The sequence below is a fragment of the Bidens hawaiensis genome, unplaced genomic scaffold, assembly GCF_021521415.1.
Source record: "Bidens hawaiensis isolate Kalapana, Puna unplaced genomic scaffold, B.hawaiensis_p1.1 tig00010099_1, whole genome shotgun sequence".
In the NCBI taxonomy this organism is placed as follows: domain Eukaryota; kingdom Viridiplantae; phylum Streptophyta; class Magnoliopsida; order Asterales; family Asteraceae; genus Bidens; species Bidens hawaiensis.
Window position 1 is genome coordinate 757,077 of NW_027491761.1, and position 8,460 is coordinate 765,536.

Genomic DNA, 8,460 nt, shown 5'->3' on the forward strand with positions numbered 1-8,460 from the left:
ATAGGATTTTCATATCAATTATTTGGTGATATTAATTTTTAATTTAATGAGATGTTATAACCTGTTTAAGGGCTATCTGGCTTTGATGAGACCAATACCCGTGAATACGGGTCAAATGCATGAGAAGCCTCCATTAACGTATAAATAAAGCAATATGGTGGCTTAAAAAAATATATAGACCAACCAGAGAGGTTTTAAAGGTTTCGTTTATATATATTTAAGATATATATATATATATATATATATATATATATATATATATAGGATTGATTTCTTTTGAGAACCACTTTGAGTTTTAAGAACTCGAAAGAACTCAATGTAATAATTTTTTTTATAAATTTTTTTTACACATATGTAATATGTAAGTGTAAGTAAGGTAAAAAAATTACAGATTTTTTTACACACCGAATCGACTTATTACACATGTGTAACTAACATTTAAACTTGTGTAATCATCAAAAATCTTTATTCTCTCTCCTAATTATTTTTTAATCAAATTTATTCTTAGCCACATATTCAATACCATATTGAGTTTTAAAGTTCTTATAAGTCATCAAATTATCAAAAGATCATTCCCCCTATTTGGATCAATTATAAATGAAATTAATGTGCTAAACATGAGAATCAAGTAGATTAATTATATATACAAGTAGAGTAATTATGTAATTACTCTATGATGTAATTACATAATAATTCTACTTGTATATATATAATTACTCTACTTGATTCTCACGTTTAACACGTTCATTCCATTTGTACATTAACCTTTTCATTTATATATATATATATATATAGGGGAGGGTTATCCTAAAAATAAGTAGTTTCCTAGGAAGACTAAGAATAAATCATAGCCATTGGATCATATCAATCAATTGTTGAGACTTAAAATTACCAAAAACCGTTATAGTTTCCTAGAATTACTCTTTCACAATTATAACCGACATAGTTTCCTAGAATTATTCTTTCACCATAGGTTTTAATGCCAAATGTCAAAATTCTATTGGTTCTTACCATTCCTAAGAAACAACTTCTTTTTATTTGAACCCTTTTCTATATATATATATATATATATATATATATATATATATATATATATAGGGTTGGTATCATTTAAGAACTCTAAAAAAGTTAAGAACTCTTAGGAACCCTTAACAACCAAACAATTTCTTAATTTTTTTTATATATTAACATTATTTAAGAATAGTTTTATCATATTTTATATAAAAAAATTTGATTACATATATTAATCACAAGTTTACATATATGTAAATTTATGTACTATCAAATTTACATAGGTCTAAAATAAAACATATATATGTATAAAAACTAATTTTCAAAACTGTAATCATAGATATAGATATAAAAAATGATAAAACTACTCTCAAAGAACATTAACATACAAAAATTTTTATAAAAAATTTTAGTTTTCAATGGTTCCTTCAAGTTCTTAAATAATGTAATAGTTCTGTAATGATACTCATCCTATATATATATATATATATATATATATATATATATATATATATATGAGTAAGATCAAATGAAAACTCCTCTTGAAGAGAAAACTTAAAAACTCCTAAAAAATTAATTTTAACTTTAAAAAAAAATGTTTTATAGTTTCTTTTTCTTCCATTATTCTTATATGTTGATATTGTTCAAAATCTTCGGTGTAGTGCATAGGTACAATAGTGTGTATTGCAAGAGTATTGCATTGCATATAATACAAGAGTATTGTATTGTATATAATACAACAATATTGCACATATTTGATACACACTATTGTATAAGTGTAATATAAGATTAATGCGCAAATCAAATACACACTAATACACATGTGTAATACAATACTAATGCACATCTTCACTACATCAACTTTTTATTTTATATTTTATATTTTTTGCATATAACACAACACTACTACACATATATAATACACATATCTCCCGATATAATAAAAGAAGACCTGTTTGGACACGTGTCAGTAGAAATTAACTTTACTATCGTGTTCACCATTTAGGTTATCCACGTCTCCACCCTTTACAATTTACATAAATTCCTTCCTGTGAAAGCTTCACCCTTACAAACTACAGTATCTTTCTGTCTTCCGAAAATCCAAAACTGAAATTGAAAGCCTGCTGCATATGTTTCCCCTTCCTCATTTGCAATTTCAAAATTCTAAACACAAATCTCTACTTCCATCTCTCTTTTGAAAAGTATTGAACTCTCATGTGTTTGAGTCCACGATTCTCTGATTTCTCTAATCTCTGCTTCAACGCTAACATTACACCCAATCTCAACAAACCGTAATTCGGTCGTTTGTGTTAGTGCACAGTTTCGGTGTCCGTAGCAATTGAATAAGTTATAGGCGGTCTCGTATGTGTATTTAATGTATATTGTAAAATGGGCTATAAATAGGGAGCTCATGCTCATAATTTAGGTGAGAACTTGTACATAGATGTAAATTATCCTCTCCATAACTTATTATTCTCTCTAATGTATTCATCCATATTTATCAATAAAGTATATATTTAAAGTATTCTCTCTATCACTGTTCACAATTCGCTAAAACTGTTTACAGTTCGTTACATTCACTGTTCTCCATTCGTTAACCTTATTTTTCATAAGTCATCCTTGAATTTTTGAAATTTGTCAAAAATGGCCAGTATGTATGCATTAGCTTCTCAAAACATGTTGATGCAACAAATGTTACAACTTGATACTGAGATAGGTTCGCATTCGAAATGCCCAAGGTTGATGAAGTTTAGTGACTTTACCAAGTGGGAACCTCGATTTCGTGCTCATCTAGGATCTGTTCATCCTGACTGCTCATATTGTTTAGATGAAGTTTATACCGTTCCTATGATTAGGGATGAGACTATTGGATTTAGACCTGAGGCTATATCTCAATACTCACAGGAAGAGAAGAAAGCATTAGAAATAGAGACAAAAGCCTATTCTACTTTAACCATGGCTTTACCTGAAAATATCTTTCACCAAGTGGGTAGTATAAAAATATGTGCTTCTTTGTTTCAACATATCCGAATGAGAAGTATGGGAAACACTACTGAAAGAAAAAAGGTTATGCTTAAGTTTCAATTAAGAAACTTTAATTTACTCAAAGGTGAGACGGTTGAAGAAATGACAACGAGATTCAATCACTTGATTGCAGAGATGGATAAAATGAAGTTGGAAATTTCTGAAATTGACAAGATTGATACTATTAAGAGTGCACTACCAAGTTCGTACTCTACTTTTCTAATGGTATTAAAAGAAAACAGTTATTTCAATGAAGACTTAACTGCAAGTGAGTTTTTACAAAAGATTGAAGCTCGTGAATATGATCTCAAGTGTCAAAAATCATCCAAGGAAAGTCAAGATCCTGCTTTCTATGGTGGTAGCATGCCTTTAAATTCAACCATTTCACCGATTACTGCTTTTCTTACACAGAATGCTAAAGAAAATGAAACAACCATCTATAGTGATCCTAGAGCATGTTTTTATACTGCTGGTAATTCTGGATCACCAAATGTGTGTGCTGGTTCAGGAAGTTCATCTACTACAAATCAATACTCATCACCTCCAAATGTCAACATGAAAGAAGCTGAACAAAATTTTACCTTTTTATCAGCTTTCATGACTTCTTATGAAAATTTGGTGAGTAGCAAGATTGCCACTAGTGATTTGACTGATGAAGACTATGATCAGATTGATCCAGATGACTTAGAAATTATGGATTTAAAGTGGAACATGGCAATGATTGTTCGTAAGGTGAAAAGGTTTATGCAAAGGACTGGAAAAGATCTTCCTGTCTTGAACAAGAAATTGGGATTTGACAAGTTAAAGGTGAAATGTTATAATTGTCAAGAATTCGGACATTTTGCAAAAGAATTTGACAAACCGAAAAAGGAGTATACTGGTCCTCGTGGTCAAAATCGAAATTCTTCAACAACACGAGGTAATGATGCTGAGAAGAAACCATCAAGTTCTGGGTCACAAGCAATGTTAGCTGATGGAAATGATTGGTCACAACGACTATTGTGTAATGATAATCAAGCTAATTTGGCTTTGTTTGGGTTGACTCAAGATTTTCATGATACTAGTGGAAGTGAGGTGTCTTCTGATAATGACTCTGGATCTGATTCTGATGACTCATGTGACAAGCCTACAACTGTCTTTGCGTGCATGGCTAAAATCAATGAGGTTAGTCATTCTATTTCTGCTACATCATCAGTTAAAGTAACTTATGTTGAATGTGAATCTAACAAACCTAAGTTAGAATCTTTAAAGAATCACAATGACAATTTAGTTAGAGAAATTGCTTCACTAAAAGATACTTATCGACAATATCTCGAATCTCAAATGCAATCTCGTGAAAAGATTGAAGCATTGTCGACAAGTAACCATGATCTCAAAGCTGAGTTATCTGTGAAAATGACAATTAATGACCAAAAGTTTCAAGAAATCTTGAAACATCGTTCAAAGATAACCGAGCTTGAGAATGAGGTTCTTGAGTTAAAGAACAAATTGGGTAAATTTCGAAACTCTTCGTTCTTGTTGAATGAAATCATTGAAGTATCTGGAAAACAAAAGGATTCAAAGAAAGTCATAGGTTTTGTTGAAATTCCTCCACCATTTCACAATGATTATAAAATTAATCCTTTTGCTAAAAAGGAAGAGGAGTTAATTATGAAAGAACCTGTGATTTTAGAGAAACCTAAACTTAGTAAATCTGAATCTGTTAAAACCCAATTTGCTACTCAAAAATCTCATGTTCAAAGCAACAAAGTTTATGTTGAAAATGTTGACAAAGTTATCATTGAGGATGTGTTCGAACCTGAAATTATACACAAGAACAAGAACATTCCAAGTTCTAATCACATACTTTGTGAACCTCATGAATTTGAGGAGGCTGTGTATGGTTCGCACACAACTAAGGTGAAACAAGATGCTCATGTTAATGTCAAACCAGTGAAGGCTAAGAAATCAGAAAAACCCAAAATTTCTGATGAGGATTTGTTGCGTTTCATAAATCCTAATGCATCTAAGCCGACATATGCTCGTGTGTTTAAGTTAAAGGGATGGACACGATGTTCACTGAGAAAGACATTCCAATAAGTATCATTAAACCTGAACTGATTAAGAGTGTGTTTCACAATGAAACTTCCAAGATTCATGAACTTGAACGTTAATATGCTCAAGCAAAAACATCAGTTTCATCTGATCCATTGACTAAAGCAAAACAAATTTTAAAACAGGCTAAGAAAATTCAATTTGTAAAGTCAACTGGAACAGATACATTGAAAAGTTTTTCAAATTGTTCTAATTTAGATTTTTACTTGAAAAAGAAATCTGAATTATCTGATGAGTTTGCTAAGAGCATGACCAAAAATGTGAATCATTATCCATCATCTATGTCACATGTTCCGAAAAATTCTCAACATCATCATGTTGACATGCGAAGTTGTTTCCTTTGCGGTCAACAAGGTCATGTAGTGAGAAATTGTGGCCAAAAGACCAATCAGAATCTTCACCCTTTTATCAAGGATCATTCTAAACCAGTTCCTTTGGTAAAGGAGATTCTGAAACGTCCTGTGTCATATGCTGATGATACTCATATTATGTTCTCTAATGTACATCCTCGAAAAGTTGTTCATGTGAATGAAACTCATGGTTCCGTTAAACCTAAGTTTATTCCAACTGAACCGTTATGAAAAAATGTTAATTCAAATGTAGTTCAAGCTGCGTATCTAAGACGAAAGTCTAAGAAACCTGTAACTTATTCTCAAGTTGCTGAACGACAATTGAATGCAACCAAGGTTAACTTTTCTCAAGATGACCAAAAGGTGCCCAAGACCGAGGCCTGGGCTGCCTATTTTAACTAATCACTTTTGTTTGTGTGTAGGGTACATCCAAGACCATTTCTGGTGAAAACTGGATTATGGATAGTGGATGTTCTCGTCATACAACTGGAAATCTCGACCTCTTAACAAATGTGAGACATATTCAAGGGGGTTATGTGGCATTTGCTGGGAATTTTGGGGGTATGATTACACAGGAAGGTGATGTTTCGAATGGGAAGATTACTTTTGAGAAGATTAACTATTGTGATAAAGTGGACCATAGTTTATTGAGTGTGTCACAAATCTGTGATAAGCAATACACCACAGTATTTACAGATAAATAGTGTCTGATTTTGAAACCGGGTTATGTGATTCCCGAGGACATGGTTGTCATGCGATCACCTCGATCAAATGATATTAATGTCTTGAATATGAATTCTAAAGTATCTACATCGATCGAAACGTGTTTTGTCTCGAAAGCAACCGAGAAAGACCCTGTGCTTTGGTATCGAAGAATGGGTCATATACATGTTCGAAAGACGAACTACCTGATGGCAAATGACATGGTAGAGGGTGTGTCGTTAAAGAATTTTAAATTATCTGATCACTGTGTTGCTTGCAAGAAGGGCAAACAGCAAAAGAAACCGCACCCATCTAAGTTATTAAATTCCATTGATACTCCTCTTGAACGACTTCACATGGATTTATTTGGTCCAGTGAATCGTGCGAGTATTTCTGGAGACTGGTATTGCCTAGTAGTTACAGATGATTATTCACGATATTCATGGGTCTTGTTTATGAGCTCAAAAGATCAAACACTGGGTCTTGTTCAAAATCTAATCACTAAGATCGAATCACTATACAAAAAGAAAGTGAGGAGAATTCGAAGTGACAATGGTACTGAATTTAAAAATACTGTATTGGATTTCTTTTGTGTACATAAAGGAATTCATCTAGAATACAGTGCTCCATATGTACCACAACAGAACGGTGTAGCTGAAAGAAAGAATAGAACGTTGATTGAAGCTGCTAGAACGATGCTTGCTAATTCAAAGCTTCCAGTCCAGTTTTGGAATGAGGCGGTGAATACTGCTTGTTATACGCTCAATCGAGTTCTAACTGTCAAAAGACTCAAGAAGACCAGTTATGAATTATTGAATAATCGTAAACTTAATTTAAAGTACTTGGGACCATTTGGGTGTCCTTGTACTATGTTGAAAAAGGATGTGGGAAAGTTTGATGAAAAAGCCACTGAAGGTTATTTCTTGGGGTATGCGTCACCTAAGAAAAGAGTGTTTAACTTTACGTCTGGTTGTGTTGAAGAATGGTACCATGTGGACTGTCAAAAGTACACTACTCCTTCTCAAGTAAAAGGTCCCGACTGGATGTTGACTATGATGGCTTATTTATTTCATTTACTCCAACAACCGATCATCCAGATGAAGATTTAGTTCGTGCTTATTTTGAACAACATTTGGAAATTCCAAGGTTTGCAAGTTCAAATGATGTTGAAGCTCCAATTGTTGCTCCAACTGAAGAACCTGATAATGAGTCTCCTGTTCATTATGATAATGCTTCTACTTCATCTGATGATAATGCAGTTGTGGATCAAGTTATTGAACTTGATAGTGATGTTTCATCTCCTGAATTGGGTGAACATTACACTAATTTATTTGAAAATGTTGCTGTTTCTGAGAATCCTACTATCAGGATTCATAATTACCATCCATAAGAAAATATTATTGGAGAACTTGATGTGGGAGTTCAAACACGACATCAAGTTGCTTCATCAAGTGAAAATAATGTTCTATGTGCTTATGCTGATTTACACTCGTCTGGAATTGTAAATCTTGCTAAATTCACTTGTTTTGTATCTCAAGTTGAGCCAACGACTCCTCGTGTGGCACTTAAAGATCCTTCTTGGGTAGAAGCCATGCAAGAAGAATTACAACAATTTGCACGTTTAATTGTTTGGGATCTTATCGATAAACCTGCTAGAGTCAAGAAGGCAATTCCGACTAAGTGGGTATATAAGTGTAAGACAGACGATCATGGGGGTAATTGTTAGAAACAAGGCACGATTAGTTGTGCAAGGTTTTCATCAGCAAGAGGGTATTGACTATACTGAAGTATATGCTCCAATTGCAAGATTAGAGTCGATTAGAATCTTTCTGGCATATGCTGCTTACAAGAATATTAAAGTTTATCAAATGGATGTCAAGAGTGATTTTCTCAATGGTGAACTTCAAGAGGAAGTGTTCGTTTTACAGCCTCCAGGTTTTGAAGATCCTGATAATCCTGACCGTGTTTACCGATTAAACAAGGCATTATATGGTCTACATCAAGCCCCGAGAGCTTAGTATGGCACGCTCGCCGACCATCTGACGGATAATGGTTTCAAACGTGGAACTGTCGACTGCACTTTGTTTTATAAGAATATTGGTGATGATTTTCTCCTCGTTCAGATTTATGTTGATGACATAATCTTTGGATCTACAAACGACACGTTGTGTAAGGAGTTTGAGAAATCAATGCAAACCAAGTTCAAGATGAGTTCGATGGGAGAGATGAATTTCTTTTTAGGGTTGCAGGTTCATCAGTCTTCGAAAGAATCTTCATT